The 19,010-nt window shown below is 39.8% G+C and overlaps 1 long non-coding RNA gene across 1 annotated transcript; it reads right to left on the bottom strand.

Moving 5' to 3' along the window:
• Positions 1 to 6,206: 6,206 nt before the first annotated feature.
• On the bottom strand, positions 6,207 to 7,906 carry LOC147155437 (uncharacterized). The gene is made up of 3 exons (XR_015092341.1): positions 7,445 to 7,906; positions 6,829 to 6,915; positions 6,207 to 6,441 (listed from the first exon to the last, which is right to left on the bottom strand). It is a non-coding gene; the product is annotated as an uncharacterized LOC147155437 (long non-coding RNA).
• Between the last annotated feature and the right edge of the window lie 11,104 nt (positions 7,907 to 19,010).

The following is a 19,010-nucleotide window of genomic DNA, read 5'->3' as shown; positions in this document are numbered from 1 at the left end:
AGTTGATTAATTGTTGCACCCAGTTGCTTGTTTGTCCAAATATGATTCACTTTTTTACATGGTTTAAAATGTCTTCTTTAATTAAAAAAAAAAGGGGGGGGGCACAATTACATTGACATTACAGAATTGAACGTCTTTGGCGAGATGTCTACACAGCAGTCACTTGCCTCTACTATGCTGCGTTGCACCAAATGGAGGAAGATGATCTCCTGGACCTGTCCAGCAGTGTTCACCTTTTCTGCTGCCATTATGTCTTCATTCCTCGCTTACAAGCCCAGCTTGATGTTTTTAAAGATGGCTGGGACAGTCATCCCATGAGCAGCGAGGGAAATCGTACCCCGAACCAACTGTGGCACATGGGACTGCACTATAATGTACAAGAGTCTAATGATGTTGTAAGTACTTTTAAAAAATTGGTAAGCAAAACTTACTTTAAACAGTAGACAATGAGTTGTTTTTCATATCAACTACAGGATTTGAACATCCCCCTGATAAACTGGGAGAGTAGTGGCCTTGTGTCCAGCAACACCGACTCTTGTGTCTATGTGCCTGAAACTGACTGCCCTTTGACACCTCAAGAACTGGCTGGACTCCATGCTGCTGTGGATCCAGCAGGACCTTCTACACGCATGGGAGTAGACCATTATTTGGCTGCAGTGAACTACATGCACAGTATAAACTATGTGTAGGGTCTAGCCAAGCGCTTCTGGGCTGTTATTTGTTTAAAACTGCCTGCACTAAATTACATTTTATAATTTAGTGCTATATAAAGTTTGTATTATTATTATTATTTTTTTTTAATTGCTTACACTTTAAGAAAACAACCTGTTAAAAGTGGAGCACATTCATTTACAGTAAATGTATATTTAAAAAGAAACTATTCAATCAATCAACCACCACTTCCATCAAATATCAATTACATGAAAGACCAAGTAACAGTTGCAATCAACATTGGCAACTTACGGTTGTCTGTACTGCCAGTGGTAAACACTAACACTTGTAAAACCTAAAAACTTGAATCTATTTACGACACAAGTCCAAGCTACAGTTTTTCATTTTTGCAATATCGCATGATTTTAAATTTTCATTTGATTTGTAGCTTTATAGGATATCCCCTTGAGATGCAACATCTAATTTTCAAAGGTGACATTCCAACACATACAAATAGTAATAATGTACAAAATAAAGGTAAAGAATTCTGCTATGTTCTTTTTTTTAATCACCCTTACTTTCTCATTACTTGAAATTAATGGAATGTTTGTTTCATTTATGAAACTGCATTTATCATTTTAAACTACTTTTTTTGTTGATAATAGAAAAAAAACATTTGCCATTGAAATGCTTAAATTTAAAAGGATTTAGAACAATTCAAACATGCTCTCAAAAATGATTAAATAATTAATTGGATAGCCAAGTAGTTGATTAATTGTTGCACCCAGTTGCTTGTTTGTCCAAATATGATTCACTTTTTTACATGGTTTAAAATGTCTTCTTTAATTAAAAAAAAAAGGGGGGGGGGGGCACAATTACATTGACATTACAGAATTGAACGTCTTTGGCGAGATGTCTACACAGCAGTCACTTGCCTCTACTATGCTGCGTTGCACCAAATGGAGGAAGATGATCTCCTGGACCTGTCCAGCAGTGTTCACCTTTTCTGCTGCCATTATGTCTTCATTCCTCGCTTACAAGCCCAGCTTGATGTTTTTAAAGATGGCTGGGACAGTCATCCCATGAGCAGCGAGGGAAATCGTACCCCGAACCAACTGTGGCACATGGGACTGCACTATAATGTACAAGAGTCTAATGATGTTGTAAGTACTTTTAAAAAATTGGTAAGCAAAACTTACTTTAAACAGTAGACAATGAGTTGTTTTTCATATCAACTACAGGATTTGAACATCCCCCTGATAAACTGGGAGAGTAGTGGCCTTGTGTCCAGCAACACCGACTCTTGTGTCTATGTGCCTGAAACTGACTGCCCTTTGACACCTCAAGAACTGGCTGGACTCCATGCTGCTGTGGATCCAGCAGGACCTTCTACACGCATGGGAGTAGACCATTATTTGGCTGCAGTGAACTACATGCACAGTATAAACTATGTGTAGGGTCTAGCCAAGCGCTTCTGGGCTGTTATTTGTTTAAAACTGCCTGCACTAAATTACATTTTATAATTTAGTGCTATATAAAGTTTGTATTATTATTATTATTTTTTTTTAATTGCTTACACTTTAAGAAAACAACCTGTTAAAAGTGGAGCACATTCATTTACAGTAAATGTATATTTAAAAAGAAACTATTCAATCAGCAAGCAGACTCTTTATTGACACTGACATAACAATTTGGTTCATTGATTGTGCTGCAAACTACACTAAAACGCTGATAGTTATTTGAATTGTCTTTTCGTACAAATTGACAATGAACTGTAATAAGAACCTATCTAGCAAAACATCAGAACTACATTATTTAAAGTAATGAAATAAAGATTTTGATCTATACCAAACCAAAACCAGTATCAGTTGTGGCGATGCAGTTCTTTAAATGGTCACTGAATTCTGTGTAATGGCTGTAGTGGCCAGGTAACTTTAAGTTTTGGAAGCATGTAGAAGACGTGGGATGTTCCGCTCTCACCACCTCCACTTTCATATCTGGCATGGGTATCTCCCATCCCACCCAGAACTTCAGGAGTCTTTTAAGATTCTCTTGAGACCCTAAAAAAAAGGAGAAAAAAAGTGGAATTAAGCTGTGCATGCTATTAAGTAACAATAATCAATTAGATTACTGTTTTTATAATTTAATTTATGTATTTTTTTGAGAAAAAAACAGGTTCTGCAACATCTGGGAAAAAAAGTGATCCCTGCTAGAGGATGATCATTTAAGAAAATCAAATCACAGATGTATCTATAAATTAAAATTCTGCCTTGTAGCAATATGTGTATGCTTATGCTTAATACTCATAATACAACTTGTGTTCATAAACAAGAAAAAATGGTTAAAAAAAAACTTGATTTTCAACCACATTTGAAAATCTGCATTTATGCATTACAAAATGTGCACAAATATCAACATGTAATTTACCTGTCCTCACAAACTGACGCAAGTACCCCATTATTCTACATCTACAGTCAACGGAGTAACCATCTTCATCGTCCAACCCAGATTCCTCAGGCCATTTGATTAGGTCCAAAACAACCTAGGACAGCAAATGAGACAATCATTATGGCACCATAGTTGGCATTGAACCAATTCATTCTATTTTACAATTTTCTCTCTAATTTATACATATGGTCAATCCACACATGGGTGTTAATTGTGTGAAGGCTGATGTTGTGGTCTCAACAGCCTAACAATGAAATGTGTATCCTGCTGAGGAGAACATGTGATTGTTGATTTCTCATCAGACTTTGTTCAAGGTTGGAATTGTTCACTGAAAATGATTCCAAATCAAAATTTCCTTGGAACAAGGAAAAAACATTAAAAATGTTTGCATAACTGAACATATGATGACGAATATTCAATAATATAACCCTAACCCTAAGCAAACACTCTCCCTCTCATTTGGATATGGGCTTAAAGGTTGTATCTAACTGTGCGTCAAAGGTTTGCATGCAAGGGACTGTGCATGTAGCGAGTTTTTCTTTGTTGTCAGTTTTTAATTATTATTTATTCTAAGGTTGCAAAGATGTTCTCAAGACACTTGCAAAGTATATTTACGGCACCAAACATTCTATGTAAATCGCAAAGGAATAATGAACATGTTGAAATTTCTTTGCGAGTGTCTGCCACACAGCGGCCGAAATGAGTTTCTTCCGTTGGGTGTCCGGGCTTTCCCTTAAAAGATTTGGTGAGAAGCTCAGTCATCCGGGAGGGACTCAGGGTCGAGCCGCTGTTCCTCCGCGTGGAAAGGAGCCAGTTAAGGGGGCTCGGGTATCTGGTTCGGAAGCCTCCTGGACGCCTTCCTGGAGAGGTGTTCCGGGCATGTCCCACCGGCGGCAGACCCCGGGGACGACCCAGGACATGCTGGAGAGACTATGTCTCTGGGCTGGCCTGGGAACGCCTTGGGATCCAGCCGGAGGAACTGGTTCAAGTGGCTGAGGAGGTCTGGGCTTCCCTCCTAAAGCTGCTGCCCCCGTGAATCCGACTCCGGATTAGCGGTAATAAATGGATGGATGGGTGGTGGGTCTGGCAAACATCTTTGCAACCTTGAACTAACCCTAATGAAAAAATAAATATTTTTTTGTTTTGCCAGACTGTCGTCACATCAAAATTGATATAGCTCCTTTCATACATTACATTGCAACTCAAAAGCGTTGAGTGAGTAAAACATCCATAGTACAGCACAAAGAAAACCCTAACCTTCCCCCCAACATGCCCATGAGCAGGCTCACTCAAACTCGCACAACCTTTAAAAAAAAGTGTAATTAAGTTATCTGGTCAATCTTGACCTAATGAATTCCGTTTGCATTCCCATAAATTCCAGTTAATTCCCATGCAAAAAAATTTATTTTGAAAATTACAGACATTTTGGAATCCTAGACATGCTTCATTGAATACCTCCACACTGCACTCAGACTTTGTTTCTGTTGGAAAAACTGATGCCACTGCATCGGGTCGAGACTCCAATAACAGCATAATGAGGGTTTCTTTTAGTCCTTGCTTCAGCTGTTTGAGTTGGCGGGAGTTTCGGCCGAGCACCCTAAAGTATCACAGGGGTGAGTGAGGTATGGATGAAGGGACTCCAAGTAAATATATACATGCAGTAAATTCAATTCAATTATTACTCTGTGCACATTCAAACACTGGTCTGTATATATTGCTGTACAGCCGATCGCCCATACACACCGTGCAAGCCATTGAAGCTACAGGGCGACCATCTTACCTCTCCCATCCTGAGAGAAGACTACTATATATACTATAGGTATACATACAGATTAGACATATACAGCTCCTAGGCTCTTAGTGTCGGGCCGGGAGGCAGGTGTGGCAAGGTGGTCACAATTTTTTTAACAAGTGGACACTGGACAGTATGTGCTGCTTTGACGACCCCTTTTTTCTTTTATCGCTCAGTTCTTTAGACCCCAATATTAGATTTGGCAGAGGCATCTTTTGTTGAGTTAGTTATAATTAATTTATTAAAAAATGTACAATTTTCCTCCTACAACCCTCATTAAGCATATAATGTATACATGTATTTAAGGCAAGTTGTAAAATGTCTGAAGTCCTCTTGTTTATGTTTAATAAATTTATAAACATCGTAAATCAAATGTTCTCCAATTTCAATACGGTAAATATATTCGAGGATCGTGTGTGACATAATGTTCATTGTGACATATTGTGATGGCTGCGAGATATCAGGAGGGTATAATTTGATGCTCAAAGCCTGGTTTCCAGTTGATGCTGACAGGGTTTGTGAGGCTCACTTTATTACCGGTAATTACTTGAGCCTATAGATTTGTTATTTGGAGAGGATTTAAAAAACGAAGAAATCGAGTTTGTGCAGTAGCTATAAAAAAACACTAAGTCATATTTCTTTTTCAGTCTTATTCAGGTGTTCCAAAGCATGATCAACAGCCACCCTGACTTGTTCGTCGCCTTGAAATGGGCGATATTGTTTGACGTCTCATCTATACAGCGCGACTGAGCCCGCTATCATTTTCTGTCACACAACCAACCGCGCATGCGCAAACATTTTTCATCAAAGATCCTCCTATAGGATTGTATGCCGAGAAACATTTCTTGAGAGTAATAATATGGAATTGGCCTATCGGCTATCCAGTTACATATACAGAGGTAATGTGTAAAATGTACATTTATCAAAGCATGATATACTGTTAGATAGGAGACACTTAAGTAGGACAACTTTTGATGGATATAACGCTAGTCAGCCACACTTACTGCATGCTGAAGTAGATTGTGAAGGAGCCAGGTGCTGTTACTAGCCGTTAATATAGGCATGTCCCATGCCAATGCCAGGTCATTAACAGCCGTTGTCTGACACTCATTGAGTCCTCTTTTTTCACTTGTTTCTTCCTTTCCAGCAGATTCTTGATTCTCAAACAGCTTTAAAAAGAAAATACCGCACATTTATTTCCAATAAATTACATTTAAAAAGTAAAAGTATAGTCCATATTTTTTCATTGAATGACAATGTTTTCCAATGGATAACCTTGCACTTTACCGTACTTACCGGGCGTATGGTCTCCCTGATGTCCATGTCTGCCACATCTTCTAACATGATTGTCGCTGTCTGTGGTGATTTACCAAGCAACACATGAATTACTGCTGGACTAATACCTAACAGACAAGGGCCCCCATGAAGGAAAGAATGTCCAATCATTCTTCCTGCCATGACAAACAGGTCATTCTGTGCAAATACTTGGGAAGTGGCAGGAATTAAATGATCTGGTTGGCCTTCAAACAGCACAGTGCCGCATGCGGTTCCTATAAAAAATTAAAAAAAATGTTAATGGGGTTTGCCATTTTATGTTCAATACGGTTATAATAACCACATGATTGCAATTTCCTGCCTATGATTGTGTATTAATCTTTAGATTGACAGATTTGTCATGTGTTATGGCTATGCTGTCTGTTGTTAGTTATTCATAGTATAGCTGAATGATAACTTGTATTTGCTGAATGATTAATTTACAATAATTTGCAATATAATCACTGACCATAACTAAAGCTGTCTGCCAGGATGGTGCACGTAATTCCTTCATAAGATCATGAGTCAATTATCTAACATTTATGTTCTATTTTGCCTTGCAACTTAAACAAACAAACTTTAGTGGAGTTGGGCCAGTGTCTTTAGGATTCTTTAAGACCTACCGCAATCAAGTTTGAAACCATGTTGTAACTTGTGCATTATCATACTGAAGAAGTGTCTGTTAACCCTTTCTCCAATGGCCACATCTCCTAAAAACACAAGCAATCACATCCATCTTTCAGGTCATGGGTTTTCTGGCCTTCAAATTTGTATTTTTCATGTTTTCATATGTTCATGTGGGATTGCTGTTGTTACAGCATTGTACTCCCACAATAAAAATATTCATGCAACATGCAACATGGACCACTTTCGTGTCATTACGTATTTTGAATGACTGCCGTAGCCACAGTACAGTGATGCGAAGATAACTGTCCTTCTGGCAGCACTTGTACGACGCCTTCAGCCACATCTCCATGCAAATGCATCAGTTTCCAGGGAGATAGGCTACTCAAGCTAGCTGTCTTAGCGGTTGTTCATAGAAAGCTTTAAGTGTGAACTTAAAAAAGAAAAGAAAAAAAAATAAGTTTAACAAGTACATTACTACATTATTGTAATTTTGGTGCTCATGCGCACTAACATGCTACTTATCTGCACCCCTACAAATATATAAAAAGCAAAACATGTTACGAATACAATACTCAAAAACAACATGTTTGAATTGAGGTTTGTTTACAGCACCTTTTAGTTTAGCTTGAAATGGTTTGGCCCAATCTATATTGGGAGTCTTGTAAAAAGTGAGGATTCTGGCTTCCTGGTCCATTACGTCTTCTCCAATGTCTATTATTATTTTTAGGTATGGCTTATCTTCATTGGTTTGCAGACACTGCCTTCTGTACTGGTCAGCTGCTAATTCCGGATCCACTACGTTTTGCCATGCTGTAGTAACACACAAAAAATAGAAGAAAACAACTGTTTATTATAATTGAAGTTGTAATTTAAAAAGTAATGAATTGCACAACATTCACTACTCTACAAATTGTGCCTATAACCAATTTGTAGAATAAACAAAGACATATGCAAGTCTATGACAAACTCAATAATTGTAATTCGATTTTTGGTGAGATGGAAAAAAAATTACAGCACTGTAATGAATATTGGCATTTTAACATCTTTCAATGTGATTGTTTTTCTTAACTTTCACCAAACATGTCATTATTTATTCATAAATTTTTTTAGACAAATACTAACGCATCTCATCCATTTCATCAGGTCTGGACTGTAAAAGGGTATTGTCTGTTGAGAGGGTCGCTGTTGATGTCGTTATATCAGGTGATGAGCAGATAACTGATGCACCAGTGCTGCTTTGAGTCATGTGGTCACTCGGCATATATGATTGTGCAGAAGTGGAGCTACCACATGGAAATCTTGAAAAAGATTGAATGAACACACGTTTTAGCACACATATTAAGAAAAAAAACAAACATTTTATACAGTTTGATTATCACACTTGCATCATCCAAAAAAGAAAACTCATACACAGTGGTCATGTGTCAAATTATGTACAATTTTATATCTTGAAAATGTACCTGACGATTTACATGAAGAAATTTACGCTTTATTTATATATTTTTTATTTTTTTCTTAAAGAGCTCAGTATTGTTCATTCGGAAATGTCATCATCATTGCTCTTTATTTATTTTTATTTATTTTTATTTTTTTATTTTGTTTGTGTGTGTGTGTGGGTGAGTATGTGTATGTGCGTGCGTGCGTGTATTTGTTAGCTCACCAAAAAAACCTATTAGAAAAAATCTCATACCGTTCACCTAAACCGAACACCGCCGTCAGGAGACCCGAGGGGACCAAAGAAAACCAAGGAAGGTGAAATCCAGCACCGACCAGGCACCACCCACCAGAACTCCTCCCCAACACAAGAAACATCCAGACCCCAACAAATCCAAAAAACATAAAATCAGGGAGGCCTCAAGAGACCGAAGGAGAGACCGAGAAAAGGAAGGAAGGACAGACGAAGCCGAGTGAGATCCACAGACACCAGCCTCCACCGATTCAATGACCTGAGGAGGAAACAGATTGTGTCTGAGTTTCGGTAGATGCTGGTGTGGTGGATCTGGCATGCTTGAAAATCTCCACCAAAGAGGGGAGCCGTTGACCCCTGCCGGAACAGAGCAAGCGCAACACCTCAGGGCCCCCCAGGCCGCGGCAGCGCCAAAGGACGACCCCCGGGCCCCGCCAGGACCACCGGCCGAAGAGCAATCCCAGGAGCAGGAGCACCCCCCGCCCCAACACGGCCCGCGCCCCCGACCCAACGCAGCAGAACGGGGCACTGCAGGCCCGCCAGGCACCCCACCGGCCCCCAACCCCCGCACCCCCCACGAACCCCCGCCCCCCATCCACCCCGCCACCCACCCCAACCCAGCCCCAGCCGCCCCCAGGTCCCCAATCCCCCAGACACCCCACCACCCCCACACCCCGCAACCCCCACCACCGCCCCCCCCCAACAAAGCCCCCCCCCCCGACCAACCGGCAGCCCCCCAAACCCCGACCCCCAGCCCCCGGGGACCACCCGCACCCAGGCACCGGCGCCGAAGAGGGGCCGGACAGCGGAGCGGAGAGGGCAGCCGCGCCCACCCCACCCCCCGCCGTGTGGAGGGACGGAACACCGGGGGCAGAAGGAGGAGATGGGGGCACCGGAGGGCGGCCGACACCCCCGAACCCCAGGCCCAGCGGGGGAAGGCCCCGGTCGTCACCCCAGCGTTCTTTGTGAAAGTTAACCCCTGTTACTGAGTCCGCCAGCTCGCCGACTGGCGAACTCTACCCCTAAGGGGAAATTTACGCTTTACATTTCAAGCACCATTATAAGTAATAAATTAATTGTAGTATTTTGTGCATATTCTCATGCAGTTTTGATATCTCTAAATTTACGTCTGTCATACCTGTCACCACATGAACTTGCATGGTGTGCAACAATTTCCGCAGGAAATATATTTCCACAAATTGGACAGGAGTCCTAAAAGTACCAAGCATATAGAGACATGGTTTCATAAAGTAGAAGTAACATAACTGTTGAATACAATATAGAACAAAGTATAGCAGATCATGACATTTGAATAAACACACTACTGTTACACAAATACACGGATTGCTTACCTCACTAATTACTTCTAAATCATGTTCTGCTGTCGGGACCGTTTCGTCTTCACAATCATCCTTCGTCTATGGAAAATATGGAATCAAATGAATAGAATTTTCATAAGACAAACTTGACAGTTCCACCGAAAAAGCCAAATGTTCATAGACAGGTGCCTGTGACAGGAGTTTAAAAAAGAAGTAATTTGACAAAAAAATTGCTATGCTTAAAATGACTTTTATCTGTTAACCCTGTGATTTTTAACAAGTGTGCGGTGAGAAATCGTCAGGTTTTCTAGTGGAAAATAATCAAATGTCAATTACTAGTTAATAAAAAAAAAAGTATATTTTTTTATTGATTTATAGCAACCAGCACGTATAGTAGCAGATATGGGCAACATGCCACGGACTTCCAACTTCTGTAACGCTGCTCAATTGAACGTTGCCGTTGATAGGTGTGAGTGTGTAGGCCAGGGTGTCTCAGTTCTCCAAAGCACTTCGGAGAACTGAAACACCCTACACACGAAAACAGCATAGGTGTCTGACTTACTCAATGCTGACTGAAAAAGAAGTGGGTATACTCAGTATACCCGCGTATACCCTGGACTTCACCACTGGGTGTTATCAAGGGCTTAAAGTTTTTAAAAAAATCCTGAGCCTGAACTTTTCCAGGGAGCGGTGGTGCAGTGTCCAACATGCCGATTCGTTGTTCGACCGGCATCAAGCCATTACTATTTGATTTGTCGCCGTGGATGGAATGGGCATTTGGGAAACTCATTAAATTCCCAATTGGCCAGTCCTCCCCAAGCGTCAGGTCATCTCTTTCATTATCCATTTATATTATGTATGGTACAGTATAGCATCCCCTCTAGTGCTGCAGCTATCAAATATTTAGGTATACAAACATCATATGGAAAATTCTATTGAATAATCAGGTATTTGGATTAAATATAAATATTTTCGCACGGTGAAAGAACAATTATGAATAAAGAAGACAATAAAAATATATTCCCACTTACTAATGATCGACCAACTTTCATTTCTAGATAATCAACTTTTTTGTTTTACTTAAATTTAAATTGTGCTTAACAGCACATTATTTTCCTCTCTAGAAAGTTTGGGAGATTTTACAAAAATCTCTCCCCATGGATTGAACTTCCGTTAAATATTAGGACACTTTCATCTCTACCCACTCTTAAAACACACTTACTTACCTACTTTTTTTTCATTTAATTGACTTATTCATTTACCCGCTTAAGATAATTATTGATTTTTTTGGTGATATTTTTGTTTTATCTCTTTACACACTTTTATATCCGCTGTCGCACACACTTGTTTTTCCCACGGACTCTTAGAAACAACCCCCAAACACTTCCACCTTGCCAGCGCTTCTGCAGAGCGTGAGAGCGTGCAAACGCCTGACGTCACGCTCAAGGTGAAACCTTACGTTTCCGTCCCGAAACCGTCATCATTATTTGACAAAACAGGAAAAATAGGGGCAACAGCCATTGTGCCACAGTAGTGCCTCCTGTCCTTTAACATTTTTCTTAAGCATGTGTGGGTGATAAATATGGTTGTTTTAACACTCCAAAATTTGACATGCGCCTTTAAGTTACGTGAACTTCCTGCCACGCATATTCAGCCAACATTCAGCCAGTCACGAATGTACGTATGGATGTAGGCCGTGTGCCTCACAATGAACTGAAATAATAAGTAGAGCCATTATCATTGGCCAGTAAAGGAGTAGTCAAATACAACAAAAATCAAACCAAGTGCAGAGTAGACTGAGCTTTGCACTATATTAGAGCTGGGTACGAAAAGATAGCCCTTAGACTACAAAGATAAAGGGAAAAAATGCTACCACAGCTGAGCAAATGTAATAATTTGATTTTATCTATTAGGGAAACATTTGTAAAGACAACTTACATGAGCTCTACAGGACTCAATGTGGACCTGGATCAGGGGCAATGGAACCATCTGGCCACAGGTCATGCATCCATTTTTGGGCATTTTGTTGAACTCAGCAGCATCATACGGCAGTGGGGTAGTATCTATTTCTTCTTGAAGAGGGACAATGTACAGCACATTTTTCCCATTGTTCGAAGCAGTTTTGAGAGATTTGGCAGTGTATCTTTGTGAACCTTGAGCCACAGGATTTAATCTTCTTTGTCCACCGCCTCCTTAAAAAGTAAGAAAAACAAACAAAGAAACTGTCATGTCTGGGAAGATCTGGTTTTGGTTGAGGGTCCCGATTGGTCCTGAGTGGGTTCCAGCCTTTCCGCGGGTTGACCAATCCGGGCCCTCGGCCACTTGTGCCTGGCCCCAGGTGTGGCGAGTTACCCAATTAGTGTGGGTGTATTTAGTTCCCGGGTGGTGATCAGTCGGCGTGCGATCATTGCCGCTTGTCACGGTCACCACCGGAGTTCTGGCTGTCAGTTTGATTTTGTAACTTTTCAGTTTGTTGTTTAGTTAGCATTAACCAGTACCCTGGTTAGTGTTTTCTGAAAAATAAAGCACGCCAGTCTCGCTCCTGCTGTGGTTCTCCTGCCTCCCTGCATTTTGGGTCCTCCACTTCACACGCCGACAGACACCACACCGCCCCGTGACCACACCGTAACAGAAACTATACAAATTTGAAGGACTTTCATCAACAAACAAAATATACCACCATAACCTTTTCAGATATTCACAAAAAATATATATATTTGTGATATGCCGCAAACTATCGGTAGTTTGCAATTCCACTGATCACAAACAGTTGTGGCGATTACTTGACTACTTAGATCATGTTCAGAATAATAACGCATCACCAACTTGCTGCAGTTAAATAACCATCATTACTTTACAGCTTCAATTCGTTGGTGTATGCACATAATTATAATAAAGACAATTACTATGATGGTTAAATTTGCAGCTTGTAACAGCATTCCAGACATTAATAAATAAAATGTTACACTCACAATTAATTCAACTACGCAAAGTTGCAATAATACTAGGAAACCATTCTGTGGCATTAGTAGGCATAATTTAGAAGTATTAAATTGATCAACAAAATTAAAAAAAGAGGTATGTACCTGAAAGGGGGGGATTTTCAAAGATTATGAGTTTCTGCTGAGGCCTTGTGACAAATATGTCATGTTTTGTAACTTTCAGTGTTTTCATTGACAATTGTGATGCTACGTCAAAATGGCAGTCATATACTGCATATGGTTTGGAGTCAGATTTATCCCACTGGGAGTGACCCAGTTCTGGCCTAAAAGCGTTAGAGGCAAATGTAAACAGCAAAGATTGCTGATTACAGTAATTTATTTGTTCTGGTTAATACAGTCATTCCAAAACACATTGTGTCACGTGAACATATTATATCATGTATTTACTGTGCATTTTCCTTGAACGCTTTGAGGTCGGAACTGACAATCTAAGTGGGATAAATCCGATTTTCCACTTTCCTCAAGTGCAGAAATTATCGTTGGTGAAATGAAGCTTTCCACTCGTTGAAAAGTATTAGACTTTGGATCGTCGTAATTTGATTTGTGAGGATTGTTTTGTTTTGAGAACGTGAAAAACTATAATTTTAACAATATGCCTGCTTTGTATGCTTGTCACGTTGTTGTCACGGTGTTACATTGTGGAAATATAAGAGATGCCAGAACTTCGGAATTGTCAATTTGAGTTCGTAAACGGAGAAAGTTGTGAGCAAGCATGTGTGTTCCTGTTTTGATGTTAACTACGGGCGTACAGTAGCTTTGTTTTAGCTGTTAAAAAACACGAGTTAACTGACTAATGTTTACATTACACGTGGCAGTGTGTTAGCGCACCAAACAGGACATCGTGTACCATTACATCAAACACACATGACAACCTGTGTGTGCTCAGGCTATCTTACTGACACGAATGTACCAATGGATTCAGGCATCATCCGCAACGTGCTTTTCTTTTTATATATCACATTTGATAATGCAATTAATTGTCCATGTAGTCATGATTAACCAACTTATCTTAATTTGCAACAACTGGCAGCGTTGAACCTGAACAAGTTAAACGAACAAAAGCCCATTAATGCATGTATATTGCTGCCCGATGCACACTTAAGTTAGTGTGGTTAATTTTGGCATCTGAGAATGGCAGTTCATTTTCATTATACACTGCCAGGTTTCACTAGACATCAATGAGAAAAGCTGTAAACAAGGCTTCAGATGAAGGGGACCAAATGCCTTATTTGGCAACCACAGCCTCGAAGTGTCACACTGTCGGATAATTTAGAGCTTGGTATAAAAAACAAAATTAAATCAAAGAAAATTGAAGTATGTATTGTTAGAGTTTACAATATTTGTATTCTACTCTTTGCGTGTTCAATTAACTGAATGGTGAGATTCTGTCCCTTTGCAAAGGTATTATAATTATCAGAAGCTTCTGATCACACAAATGAAGTCACCCAAGCAGTGTTCTGTTCAAAAGTGTGTGTCCCTCCTTCTCCTGCACATCATTATTTATTGAAAAGTGGGTGAATACGAAAAGTCTCCTCTCCCCTCCCATTCATAAAAAGGCAGAAGTTCCCAGGAATACAAATCAGATTAGACTTAAACAATAATAAGTCAGCCTGTCCCTTGGACTCGACCGACTGAGACTGGTACAAACTCTACTCCCTCTTTCCCAGGCAAGAGAGACAGATAAGAATACAATAGACAATACTATTCATTGAGCTACACAGCTATAACTAAATCCAAAACGGCTAAAATATAAATTGAAACTGAAAAACAATGTTAATAATTCAACAGTATCCAATGAAGAACCATACCTGTAACTTTTTTAAGAAACCAGCCACCTTGTAAATCTCGCATCCTGGGATATTCTTCTTGGAGCAGTCTGCTTATCTGAAAGTAGTAAGCAAGTGCTGCTGACATAGTTAATTGTTATATGTATAAATTTTCATAAAACTTTGTTAGCTGCAAATGAAAATTAACAGTTTTGCGATATGGTGGAAAATTCAAATGACGGTATCGGGAGGGTAACCAAACAGACCGACCGACATCTTGTGATTATAATTCGTTGTCCGTTTGACAGAGGGAGTCAATGCGCACAAGGATCAGAATTTATTTATTTATTTGCAGTAATTGCGGAGCAGTTTTGCGTATCATGACTTCATTTGAGGAGCAAATTTATTTTTTCCTCTCCTTTTTTTTTCTTTCTTTAAGGAGCGAATTTAGAATTTTGTGGAGCAATTTCTTTTTTCTTTTTGTACCCGGTTAATTCCAGGGACGCTTAGCCTGGCAGAGGGTCAAGAAAAGCCTGGCGGCTCGCCGCTCTATTAAAACGCTGGGGAAAACACTGGTTTCCATTTAGTCTTTTCACGATACCGAAATTTTGACTTTGATACTAAAACCTGCATAAAATACCTCAATGCCGGTACTGAAACGCTAGACAAAACTCTAAAACATCAGCAAAAGCAGCAAAATTAAAACTAGCTAAAGAACTTCAAATTATTTTTACTTATTATTAATTTGAAATATTGGGATGTATACATGTTAAATTTATGTACATACGGTATATATTTATGTTTATACTGTATGTGCTTTAACATTGCATTCTGTATTCTTGAAGTGCTATATTTGACTGCATTTTATGTCATCCGTTTTAAAAATTGGCAATAGTGGCACTCCAATAACTCAATGTAACGTTGCTTGATTGTTCGTGCATGTCTCGGCTCTTCTCCATTTCGCTCCTAATTAGTCGAATGCATCATCAAATACTACAAATTGGGAACAAAATAATTCAAACTCCACTTATTTTTAAGGGAAGTGTCAAAAATGCGTCACAACCTGTGTCTGTTGCTCTGTCAGTCGTCTGAGCTTTTACTATGCATAAGTGTGATATCCTACTGTGTGCCTGTTCATTGAACGCACCGTGCCTAAGTCCACTGCAGGAATGATTGCTGCTTTTTCTTCTGCTTCTTCACGAAAAACATTTGCTCTTGTCACAAAACCTTTCTAAAACTGAAAATTGAAAACCACACGTGTTCTTCGTGTGCTGATTGAAAACATGCGTAGGCAATGCCAATGCTGTTGCATAGCTTACGTGGACGTCCAGCGAGCACTACACTTAATAAGCTTAATTAGCGCTTCATGCTTCTCCACGAGGAGTGCACGTCCAGCAAGCGCTTCAGTGCGTGAAGCTATCTTCCTGCGCCCTCTCGCACACACGCTAAAAGAGGTGTGTCGCTTACTTAAGGCGTTTTCCACATATCGGTAGATAGAAAACAAGAGTTGGCGGGCTGTCTCGTATTTTTTTTTTTAAGTACCGGTACTAAGAAAAAAATTATACCGAGCCGTTTTTGACACCAAAACATAAAGGTACGGTACTGGCACCGGTATCCCGTGCAACACTATTTTCATTACACTTTTGCGAAATACTTGTATTTAGACATGTCTCAAAAACCATGGGAAAGCAAATTTTTTGGGCCGATATTTGCATTTTTTTTAAATTACAGTGTTTCCATTAACAGTTTGCTTTTGCACAATTTGCATTTTGCGCAAATCTGAGGGTAATGGAAACACACATATACAGAAGGAAACAAAACATTAAAAAACAATACAATGGCAAGACTCAAGTGTAGAATTGTCTTTTAGGCTTACCTCTGCGTGATCGGCATTGTCACCCATATTTATGGTCCTCCTCCCAAGACCCGCTTCCAAGAGAAAAGTTTCCTCTTTTGGCGTTTTTTCCAGGTTTGTTGATAAGGTTGGTTGGGTTATTCGAAAATGCTCGTCCTGTTGAGTGTAACAGTAGTAGTAGTACGGCATCATAACTGATAAATTAATATTAAAAATGGAAACTCCCGTTAGTTGTTATGTAACTATTGTATACATATATGCTATACATATAAACTTGCTACCGGTAACTCTCCTAAATTAAACTACATCAGGCTCACAACTTTGCGTTTAGACTACTGCATAACTATTACTTTGACAAGAACCGCACCAGGCCCATGGTGTGCGTGCTGAATACTGTATGCAAAATAGACCTGAAAAGAACTCAGACACTGAGTTGAAGCTACGAGAAGCTCAAGGGAGCGCTGGTGAACTATATGTCGACCACCCACTTAAAAAAAACACACCATTAATGTCAAGACAGTAGCGATATTCCGCTCACCTGCTGCTGCAGCGAAGAGCTGTTGCTCTGATCGGTCATTTTTCTAGAAGGCAAAACAAGATAAAGAACACTATGGAGTCAAATGTGTACATACATAACATCGATTGGGTGCATCTTCCCTCCAGTACCTGTCAATGGCGCATATGTGAGCTACATGAATTCGTTTGTTAGCCAGCTAACTAATACAAGAAATAACAATTTTAACCAACACAGGGGAGCAGCGCACTGCACCATTCTTGGCATATAATGAAGTAGTTTAGTTGTTCATTGTTGTCATATAGCCACAATATTCCAAAGCATGAGATGAAATTACGTCCGTGGCGCCAGAAATGACGATAATGACTAGACTGCTTTAGCATGAAATCAAATGCCAGCTAGCTAGAAAGCTAAATATGTGATGCTAATCATAAAAACAGGTTGGATGACCATCGTTTAAACAACAATATTTGAAAGAATGATGAAGTAACATAATACTTACCTTGTAATAGCAAAAACCAAAAGAGACTGAAGTATTCTTAATATGTATGTTGGTTGGCGACGATGTGTCCTGCTTGTATCCTTCCGCGAGTCCCGCCACCGTCGTTCGCTAAACCAATGAGGTTGCGCTCCAATCCGCTCAAATCCTTCTCACTTGATTGGTCAAAACAACCCTTCATTACACCAGAGCCCGCCCCCTTCTTTACGAGTACAAATCACGGCGCTCTACAAGTACAAATTAGTTTTGCTCCATTTGTAGCGCGACAAATGGGGCAAAACTCACGTCACTGAACAGCAGCAGAAAACCCACTTGTGACTCCTAGTGGAGACTTCTTTGACTACAAGTTGTCATTTCTACAGGTACAAATCACAACTTTTACAGATACAAATTTATAGTTTTTGTACAGGTACAAAAAATTTTTTGTACAGATACAAATCATGACTTTTGCAGGTACAAATTTGTCTTTACAGATACAAATTTGTTTTACACATACACATTTTTTTTTTACAGGTACAAATTTATTTTACAGACACAATTTTTTTTTACAGGCACACTTTTTTTTTACAGATACAAATCACAAATTTAGACTTTTTTTCTACAGGTACAAATTTTTTGCACAAGTTAGTTTTGCACCATATGCACCATAGCTAGCGCTAGCAGATCTCACTTTAAGGTTTTAATGTGCAGTAAAAGAAAACAAAAACAAAGAAAAGTTTGAGTAGGCTCTAAATCTCAATTGTGTATAGCCCTCGTTGCTACAATATACAGTAAGGTGTTTGTCTATTCTGTCGTGGTGGTGGGGGTGGGGGAGAGGAGATACAAATCACGACTTTTACAGATAAAAATTTAGACTTTTTTCTACAGGTACAAATTTTTTGCACAAGTTAGTTTTGCACCATATTTACCTCCATATTCAAACACATCAAATACGTTTCAATACATCGCCAGTATTAACGTGATGTAGTTTAGGATGGGGAAAACTTGCAAAATCTAACTTATTTAGCATTATACATCAGACTAAAAATAATTGCCGTGCAACACTTACCTCAGACGAAATGAAATGGGACGAGACCATCGTCGAGAACCTTCTAAAATAGTCTCATTCAAGCGTCTCTAATTGGCCACAGCACAGACAAGCAGAAAACGACCAATCAGGGAAAAGAGATAGGACAACACGAACTCCAACTATCAGCAAGAGGGGTCCGTCGTCTAGAACCTTCCAAAATCAAGCGAATGTCATTGGCCACAGCACAGACAGGGAAAAAAACGGACCAATCAGGGTTAGGATTAGAAAAAAACGTGCGAGAGAAGACAACGCGAAGTCCCAACTATCACAAGATGGGTTGCAGCCGGATGGTGAGGTTGGAGCGCGCTGCATCCGAGGAGACCAGTTTAAGGGGGCAACTGCGCTGCGTGCAGCTGCAAGGTTCAATAATGCGGATTGTGTCATACAACACTCGCGGGTTGCGAGTAGGACATACTGCTACATACAGGACAGGCTGTCTGGTGGTGGATGCGCTGCTTGACCAATTG

The sequence above is a fragment of the Leptonotus elevatus genome, chromosome 22 (assembly GCF_054856555.1).
Source record: "Leptonotus elevatus isolate MCC_2025b chromosome 22, RoL_Lele_1.0, whole genome shotgun sequence".
Taxonomy (NCBI): domain Eukaryota; kingdom Metazoa; phylum Chordata; class Actinopteri; order Syngnathiformes; family Syngnathidae; genus Leptonotus; species Leptonotus elevatus.
The sequence above is the reverse complement of the archived record's forward strand: the minus strand, read 5'-3'. Positions and strand labels throughout refer to the sequence as shown.